Source organism: Narcine bancroftii, chromosome 11 (assembly GCF_036971445.1).
Source record: "Narcine bancroftii isolate sNarBan1 chromosome 11, sNarBan1.hap1, whole genome shotgun sequence".
NCBI classification, from domain to species: Eukaryota; Metazoa; Chordata; class Chondrichthyes; order Torpediniformes; family Narcinidae; genus Narcine; species Narcine bancroftii.
Window position 1 is genome coordinate 759,085 of NC_091479.1, and position 9,586 is coordinate 768,670.

Here is a 9,586-nt window from a genome sequence, read left to right on the forward strand (position 1 = left end):
GAGGCGGGGAATCAGGTGCGGGGAATCAGAGGCGGGGAAACAGAGGCGGGGAATCAGAGGCGGGGAATCAGAGGGGGGAATCAGAGATACAGAAAGAGAGGCGTGGAATCAGAGGCGCGGAATTAGAGGCAGGGAATCAGAGGCAGGGAATCAGAGGCAGGGAATCAGAGGCAGGGAATCAGAGGCAGGGAATCAGAGGCAGGCAATCAGAGGCAGGGAATCTGAGGCAGGGAATCTGAGGCGGGGAATCTGAGGCGGGGAATCTGAGGCGGGGAATCTGAGGCGGGGAATCTGAGGCGGGGAATCTGAGGCGGGGAATCTGAGGCGGGGAATCTGAGGCGGGGAATCTGAGGCGGGGAATCTGAGGCGGGGACTCTGAGGTGGGGAATCTGAGGCGGGGAATCTGAGGCGGGGAATCTGAGGCGGGGAATCTGAGGCGGGGAATCTGAGGTGGGGTATCTGAAGCAGGGAATCTCAGGCAGGGCATCTGAGCCGGGGAATATGAGGCGGGGAAACAGAGGCGGGGAATCAGAGGCGGGGAAACAGAGTCAGGGAATCAGAGGCGGGGAATCAGAGGCGGGGAATCAAAGGCGGGGAATAAGAGGCGGGGAATCAAAGGCGGGGAATCAGAGGCAGGGAATCTGAGGCAGGGAATCTGAGGCAGAGAATCTGAGGCAGGGAATCAGAGGCGGGGAATCAGAGGCAGGGAATCAGAGGCGGGGAATCAGAGGCAGGGAATCTGAGGCAGGGAATCTGAGGCAGGGAATCAGAGCCTGGGAATCTGAGGCAGGGAATCAGAGGCGGGGAATCTGAGGTGGGGTATCTGAGGCAGGGAATCTCAGGCAGGGTATCTGAGCCGGGGAATATGAGGCGGGGAAACAGAGGCGGGGAATCAGAGGCGGGGAAACAGAGTCAGGGAATCAGAGGCGGGGAATCAGAGGCGGGGAATCAAAGGCGGGGAATAAGAGGCGGGGAATCAAAGGCGGGGAATCAGAGGCAGGGAATCTGAGGCAGGGAATCTGAGGCAGAGAATCTGAGGCAGGGAATCAGAGGCGAGGAATCAGAGGCAGGGAATCAGAGACGGGGAATCAGAGGCAGGGAATCTGAGGCAGGGAATCTGATGCAGGGAATCAGAGCCTGGGAATCTGAGGCAGGGAATCAGAGGCGGGGAATCAGAGGCGGGGAATCCGAGGCGGGGAATAAGAGGCGGGGAATCAGAGGCGGGGAATCAGAGGCAGGGAATCTGAGGCAGGGATACTGAGGCAGGGAATCTGATGCAGGGAATCAGAGCCTGGGAATCTGAGGCAGGGAATCAGAGGCGGGGAATCTGAGGTGGGGTATCTGAGGCAGGGAATCTCAGGCAGGGTATCTGAGCCGGGGAATATGAGGCGGGGAAACAGAGGCGGGGAATCAGAGGCGGGGAAACAGAGTCAGGGAATCAGAGGCGGGGAATCAGAGGCGGGGAATCAAAGGCGGGGAATAAGAGGCGGGGAATCAAAGGCGGGGAATCAGAGGCAGGGAATCTGAGGCAGGGAATCTGATGCAGGGAATCAGAGCCTGGGAATCTGAGGCAGGGAATCAGAGGCGGGGAATCAGAGGCGGGGAATCCGAGGCGGGGAATAAGAGGCGGGGAATCAGAGGCGGGGAATCAGAGGCAGGGAATCTGAGGCAGGGAATCTGAGGCAGGGAATCTGATGCAGGGAATAAGAGCCTGGGAATCTGAGGCAGGGAATCAGAGGCGGGGAATCTGAGGTGGGGTATCTGAGGCAGGGAATCTCAGGCAGGGTATCTGAGCCGGGGAATATGAGGCGGGGAAACAGAGGCGGGGAATCAGAGGCGGGGAAACAGAGTCAGGGAATCAGAGGCGGGGAATCAGAGGCGGGGAATCAAAGGCGGGGAATAAGAGGAGGGGAATCAAAGGCGGGGAATCAGAGGCAGGGAATCTGAGGCAGGGAATCTGAGGCAGAGAATCTGAGGCAGGGAATCAGAGGCGGGGAATCAGAGGCAGGGAATCAGAGGCGGGGAATCAGAGGCAGGGAATCTGAGGCAGGGAATCTGATGCAGGGAATCAGAGCCTGGGAATCTGAGGCAGGGAATCAGAGGCGGGGAATCAGAGGCGGGGAATCTGAGGCGGGGAATAAGAGGCGGGGAATCAGAGGCGGGGAATCAGAGGCAGGGAATCAGAGGCGGGGAATCAGAGGCAGGGAATCTGAGGCAGGGAATCTGATGCAGGGAATCAGAGCCTGGGAATCTGAGGCAGGGAATCAGAGGCGGGGAATCTGAGGTGGGGTATCCGAGGCGGGGAATAAGAGGCGGGGAATCAGAGGCGGGGAATCAGAGGCAGGGAATCTGAGGCAGGGAATCTGAGGCAGGGAATCTGAGGCAGGGAATCTGAGGCAGGGAATCAGAGGCGGGGAATCAAAGGCAGGGAATCAGAGGCGGGGAATCAGAGGCGGGGAATCAGAGGCATGGAATCAGAGGCGGGTTATCAGAGTGGGCAAATGAGATGTGGGAAACTAGATGCAGAGAAAGAGGCACCGAAATAGAGGCAGGCAACGAGAGGCAGGGTATCAGATGCAGGGAATCAGAGGGGGGAATCAGAGATACGGAAAGAGAGGCGTGGAATCAGAGGCGCGGAATTAGAGGCAGAGAATCAGAGGCAGGGAATCAGAGGCAGGGAATCAGAGGCAGGGAATCAGAGGCAGGCAATCAGAGGCAGGGAATCTGAGGCAGGGAATCTGAGGCAGGGAATCTGAGGTGGGGAATCTGAGGCGGGGAATCTGAGGCGGGGAATCTGAGGCGGGGAATCTGAGGCGGGGAATCTGAGGCGGGGAATCTGAGGCGGGGAATCTGAGGCGGGGAATCTGAGGCGGGGAATCTGAGGCGGGGACTCTGAGGTGGGGAATCTGAGGCGGGGAATCTGAGGCGGGGAATCTGAGGCGGGGAATCTGAGGCGGGGAATCTTAGGTGGGGTATCTGAGGCAGGGAATCTCAGGCAGGGTATCTGAGCCGGGGAATATGAGGCGGGGAAACAGAGGCGGGGAATCAGAGGCGGGGAAACAGAGTCAGGGAATCAGAGGCGGGGAATCAGAGGCGGGGAATCAGAGGCGGGGAATCAAAGGCGGGGAATCAGAGGCAGGGAATCTGAGGCAGGGAATCTGAGGCAGAAAATCTGAGGCAGGGAATCAGAGGCGGGGAATCAGAGGCAGGGAATCAGAGGCGGGGAATCAGAGGCAGGGAATCTGAGGCAGGGAATCTGATGCAGGGAATCAGAGCCTGGGAATCTGAGGCAGGGAATCAGAGGCGGGGAATCAGAGGCGGGGAATCCGAGGCGGGGAATAAGAGGCGGGGAATCAGAGGCGGGGTATCAGAGGCAGGGAATCTGAGGCAGGGATACTGAGGCAGGGAATCTGAGGCAGGGAATCAGAGGCCTGGAATCAGAGGCGGGGAATCAGAGGCGTGGAATCAGAGGCGGGGAATCAGGTGCGGGGAATCAGAGGCGGGGAAACAGAGGCGGGGAATCAGAGGCGGGGATTCAGAGGCGGGGATTCAGAGGCTGGGAATCAGAGGCGGGGAATCAGAGACGGGGAATCAGAGGCGGGGAATCGGAGGCAGGGAATCTGAGGCAGGGAATCTGAGGCAGGGAATCTGAGGCAGGAAATCTGAGACAGGGAATCTGAGGCGGGGAATTTGAGGCGGTAAATCTGAGTCGGGGTATCTGAGGCAGGGAATCTGAGGCAGTGAATCAGAGGCATGGAATCAGAGGCGGGTTATCAGAGGGGGCAAATGAGATTTGGGAACCTAGATGCAGAGAAAGAGGCACGGAAATAGAGGCAGGCAAAGAGAGGCAGGGTATCAGAGGCAGGGAATCAGAGGCGGGGAATCAGAGACAAGGAAAGAGAGTCGTGGAATCAGAGGTGCGGAATCAGAGGCAGGGAATCAGAGGCAGGGAATCAGAGGCAGGGAATCAGAGGCGGGGAATCAGAGGCAGGGAATCAGAGGCAGGGTAACAGAGGCAGGGAATCAGATGAAGGGAATCAGATGAAGGGAATCTGAGGCAGGGAATCTGAGGCAGGGAATCTGAGGCAGGGAATCTGAGGCAGGGAATCTGAGGCGAGGAATCTGAGGCAGGGAATCTGAGGCGGGGAATCTGAGGCGGGGAATCTGAGGCAGGGAATCTGAGGCGGGGAATCTGAGGCGGGGAATCTGCGGCGGGGAATCTGAGGCAGGGAATCTGAGGCGGGGATTCTGAGGCATGGAATCTCAGGCAGGGAATCAGAGCCGGGGAATCTGAGGCGGGGAATCAGACGCGGGGAACCAGAGGCGGGGAAACAGAGGCAGGGAATCAGAGGTGGGGAATCAGAGGCGGGGAATCAGAGGCGGGGAATAAGAGGCGGGGAATCAGAAGCGGGGAATCAGAGGCAGGGAATCTGAGGCAAGGAATCTGAGGCAGGGAATCTGAGGCAGGGAATCAGAGGTCGGGAATCAGAGGCGGGGAATCAGAGGCATGGAATCAGAGGTGGGTTATCAGAGGGTGCAAATGAGATGTGGGAATCTAGATGCAGAGGAAGAGGCACGGAAATAGAGGCAGGCAAAGAGAGGCAGGGTATCAGAGGCAGGGAATCAGAGGCAGGGAATCAGAGACATGGAAAGAGAGGCGTGGAATCAGAGGTGCGGAATCAGAGGCAGGGAATCAGAGGCAGGGAATCAGAGGCAGGGAATCAGAGGCAGGGAATCAGAGGCAGGGAATCAGAGGCAGGGAATCAGAGGAAGGCAATCAGAGGCAGGGAATCTGAGGCAGGGAATATGAGGCGGGGAATCTGAGGCGGGGAATCTGAGGCGGGGAATCTGAGACGGGGAATCTGAGGCGGGGAATCTGAGGCAGTGAAACAGGTGAATAAACAGAGGCGGGTAAACATAGGTGGAAAAATAGAGGCGGGGAAAGTGATGGGTGAAACATAGTGGTTGGAACTTGTGTGTTGAAAATGAGGTACACAGAACAGATCAAACAGAGTTGTTGAAATTGAGGGAGGGAAAGAGAGGCGCGGAAAGAGTGTAGGGGAAAAATTGGAGGCGTAAGAGAGGCATACAGAGAGAGGTGGGGAATCAGAGGCGCGGAATCAGAGGCGGGGAATCAGACGCGGGCACTCAGTGGCAGGCAATCAGAGGTGGGGAATCAGGGGCGGGGAATAAGAGGCTTGGAATCAGATGCGGGGAATCAGAGGCGTGGAATCTGAGGCGGGGATTCAGAGGCGGGGAATCAGAGGCGGGGAAACAGAGGCGGGGAATCAGAGGCGGGGATTCAGAGGCGGGGATTCAGAGGCTGGGAATCAGTGGCTGGGAATCAGAGGCGGGGAATCAGAGGCGGGGAATCGGAGGCAGGGAATCTGAGGCAGTGAATCAGAGGCATGGAATCAGAGGCGGGTTATCAGAGGGGGCAAATGAGATGTGGGAATCTAGATGCAGAGAAAGAGGAACGGAAATAGAGGCAGGCAAAAAGAGGCAGGGAATCTGAGGCAGGGAATCTGAGGCGGGGAATCTGAGGCGGGGAATCTGAGGCGGGGAATCTGAGGCGGGGAATCTGAGGCGGGGAATCAGATGCGGGGAATCTGAGGCCGGGAATCTGAGGCGGGGAATCTGAGACGGGGAATCTGATGCGGGGAATCTGAGGCGGGGTATCTGAGGCAGGGAATCAGAGGCGGGGATTCAGAGGCGGGGAATCAGAGGCGGGAAATAAGAGGCGGGGAATCAGAGGCGGGGAATCAGAGGCCGGGAATCTGAGGCAGGGAATCTGAGGCAGGGAGTCTGAGGCAGGGAATCAGAGGCGGGGAATCAGAGGCAGGGAATCAGAGGCGGGGAATCAGAGGCGGTGAAACAGGTGGGTAAACAGAGGCGGGTAAACATAGGCGGAAAAATAGAGGCGGGGAAAGTGATGGGTGAAACATAGTGGTTGGAACTTGTGTGTTGAAAATGAGGTACACAGAACAGATCAAACAGAGTTGTTCAAATTGAGGGAGGGAAAGAGAGGCGCGGAAAGAGTGTAGGGGAAAAAGCGGAGGCGAAAGAGAGGCATACAGACAGAGGCGGGGAATCAGAGGCGGGGAATCAGAGGCGTGGAATCAGAGGCGGGGAATCAGGTGCGGTGAATCAGAGGCGGGGAAACAGAGGCGGGGAATCAGAGGCGGGGATTCAGAGGCGGGGATTCAGAGGCTGGGAATCAGAGGCAGGGAATCTGAGGCAGGAAATCTGAGACAGGGAATCTGAGGTGGGGAATCTGAGGCGGTAAATCTGAGTCGGGGTATCTGAGGCAGGGAATCTGAGGCAGTGAATCAGAGGCATGGAATCAGAGGCGGGTTATCAGAGGGGGCAAATGAGATTTGGGAACCTAGATGCAGAGAAAGAGGCACGGAAATAGAGGCAGGCAAAGAGAGGCAGGGTATCAGAGGCAGGGAATCAGAGGCGGGGAATCAGAGACAAGGAAAGAGAGGCGTGGAATCAGAGGTGCGGAATCAGAGGCAGGGAATCAGAGGCAGGGAATCAGAGGCAGGGAATCAGAGGCAGGCAATCAGAGGCAGGGAATCAGAGGCAGGGAATCAGAGGCGGGGAATCAGAGGCAGGGAATCAGAGGCAGGGTAACAGAGGCAGGGAATCAGATGAAGGGAATCAGATGAAGGGAATCTGAGGCAGGGAATCTGAGGCAGGGAATCTGAGGCGAGGAATCTGAGGCAGGGAATCTGAGGCGGGGAATCTGAGGCAGGGAATCTGAGGCAGGGAATCTGAGGCGGGGAATCTGAGGCGGGGAATCTGCGGTGGGGAATCTGAGGCAGGGAATCTGAGGCGGGGATTCTGAGGCATGGAATCTCAGGCAGGGAATCAGAGCCAGGGAATCTGAGTCGGGGAATCAGACGCGGGGAACCAGAGGCGGGGAAACAGAGGCAGGGAATCAGAGGTGGGGAATCAGAGGCGGGGAATCAGAGGCGGGGAATAAGAGGCGGGGAATCAGAAGCGGGGAATCAGAGGCAGGGAATCTGAGGCAAGGAATGTGAGGCAGGGAATCTGAGGCAGAGAATCAGAGGCGGGGAATCAGAGGCGGGGAATCAGAGGCATGGAATCAGAGGTGGGTTATCAGAGGGTGCAAATGAGATGTGGGAAACTAGATGCAGAGGAAGAGGCACGGAAATAGAGGCAGGCAAAGAGAGGCAGGGTATCAGAGGCAGGGAATCAGAGGCAGGGAATCAGAGACACGGAAAGAGAGGCATGGAATCAGAGGTGCGGAATCAGAGGCAGGGAATCAGAGGCAGGGAATAAGAGGCAGGGAATCAGAGGAAGGCAATCAGAGGCAGGGAATCTGAGGCAGGGAATATGAGGCGGGGAATCTGAGGCGGGGAATCTGAGGCGGGGAATCTGAGACGGGGAATCTGAGGCGGGAAATCTGAGGCGGGGAATCTGAGGCGGGGAATCTGAGGCAGGGAATCTGAGGCGGGGAATCGCAGGCAGGGAATCTCAGGCAGGGAATCAGAGCCGGGAAATCTGAGGCGGGGAATCAGAGGCGGGGAATCAGAGGCGGGGAAACAGCGGCAGGGAATCAGAGGCGGGGAATCAGAGGCGGGGAATCAGAGGCGGGGAATAAGAGGCGGGGAATCAGAGGCGGGGAATCAGAGGCAGTGAATCTGAGGCAGGGAATCTGAGGCAGGTAATCTGAGGCACGGAATCTGAGGCAGGGAATCAGAGGCGGGGAATCAGAGGCGGGGAATCAGAGGCATGGAATCAGAGGCGGGTTATCAGATTGGGCAAATGAGATGTGGGAGACTAGATGCAGAGAAAGAGGCACCGAAATAGAGGCAGGCAAAGAGAGGCAGGGTATCAGATGCAGGGAATCCGAAGCGGGGAATCAGAGATACGGAAAGAGAGGCGTGGAATCAGAGGCGCGGAATCAGAGGCAGGGAATCAGAGGCAGGGAATCAGAGGCAGGGAATCAGAGGCAGGGAATCAGAGGCAGGGAATCAGAGGCAGGGAATCAGAGGCAGGCAATCAGAGGCAGGGAATCTGAGGCAGGGAATCTGAGGCAGGGAATCTGAGGCGGGGAATCTGAGGCGGAAAATCTGAGGCGGGGAATCTGAGGCGGGGAATCTGAGGCGGGGAATCTGAGGCGGGGAATCTGAGGCGGGGAATCTGAGGCGGGGAATCTGAGGCGGGGAATCTGAGGTGGGGAATCTGAGGCGGGGAATCTGAGGCGGGGAATCTGAGACGGGGAATCTGAGGCGGGGAATCTGAGGTGGGGTATCTGAGGCAGGGAATCTCAGGCAGGGAATCTAAGCCGGGGAATATGAGGCGGGGAATCAGAGGCGGGGAATCAGAGGCGGGGAAACAGAGGCAGGGAATCAGAGGCGGAGAATCAGAGGCGGGGAATCAGAGGCGGGGAATAAGAGGCGGGGAATCAAAGGCGGGGAATCAGAGGCAGGGAATCTGAGGCAGGGAATCTGAGGCAGAGAATCTGAGGCAGGGAATCAGAGGCGGGGAATCAGAGGCAGGGAATCAGAGGCGGGGAATCAGAGGCACGAATCTGAGGCAGGGAATCTGATGCAGGGAATCAGAGACTGGGAATCTGAGGCAGGGAATCAGAGGCGGGGAATCAGAGGCGGGGAATCCGAGGCGGGGAATAAGAGGCGGGGAATCAGAGGCGGGGAATCAGAGGCAGGGAATCTGAGGCAGGGATTCTGAGGCAGGGAATCTGAGGCAGGGAATCAGAGGCGGGGAATCAGAGGCAGGGAATCAGAGGCGGGGAATCAGAGGCGGGGAATCAGCGGGAGGAAAAGGGATGTGGGGAAAGAGAGGCAGAGAAAGAGGCGCGGAAATAGAGGCAGTGAAAGAGTGGCGGGGAATGAAAGGTGGGGAATCAGAGGCGGGGAAACAGGCGGGTAAACAGAGGCAGGTAAACATAGGTGGATAAATAGAGGCGGGGAAAGAGGCGGGCAAAACATAGTGGTTGGAACTTGTGTGTTTAAAATGAGGTACACAAAACAGATCAAACAGTGTTGTTGAAATTGAGGGAGGGAAAGACAGGCACGGAAAGAATGGAGCGGAAAGAGTGGAGGCGAAAGAGAGGCGTCGAGACAGAGGTGGGGAATCAGAGATGGGGAATCAGAGGCAGTGAAACAGGTGAATAAACAGAGGCGGGTAAACATAGGCGGAAAAATAGAGGCGGGGAAAGTGATGGGTGAAACATAGTGGTTGGAACTTGTGTGTTGAAAATGAGGTACACAGAACAGATCAAACAGAGTTGTTGAAATTGAGGGAGGGAAAGAGAGGCGCGGAAAGAGTGTAGGGGAAAAAGTGGAGGCGTAAGAGAGGCATACAGACAGAGGTGGGGAATCAGAGGCGGGGAATCAGAGGCGGGGAATCAGAGGCGGGCACTCAGTGGCAGGCAATCAGAGGTGGGGAATCAGAGGCGGGGAATATGAGGCCTGGAATCAGATGCGGGGAATCAGAGGCGTGGAATCAGAGGCGGGGAATCAGAGGCGGGGAATCAGAGGCGGGGAAACAGAGGCGGGGAATCAGAGGCGGGGATTCAGAGGCGGGGATTCAG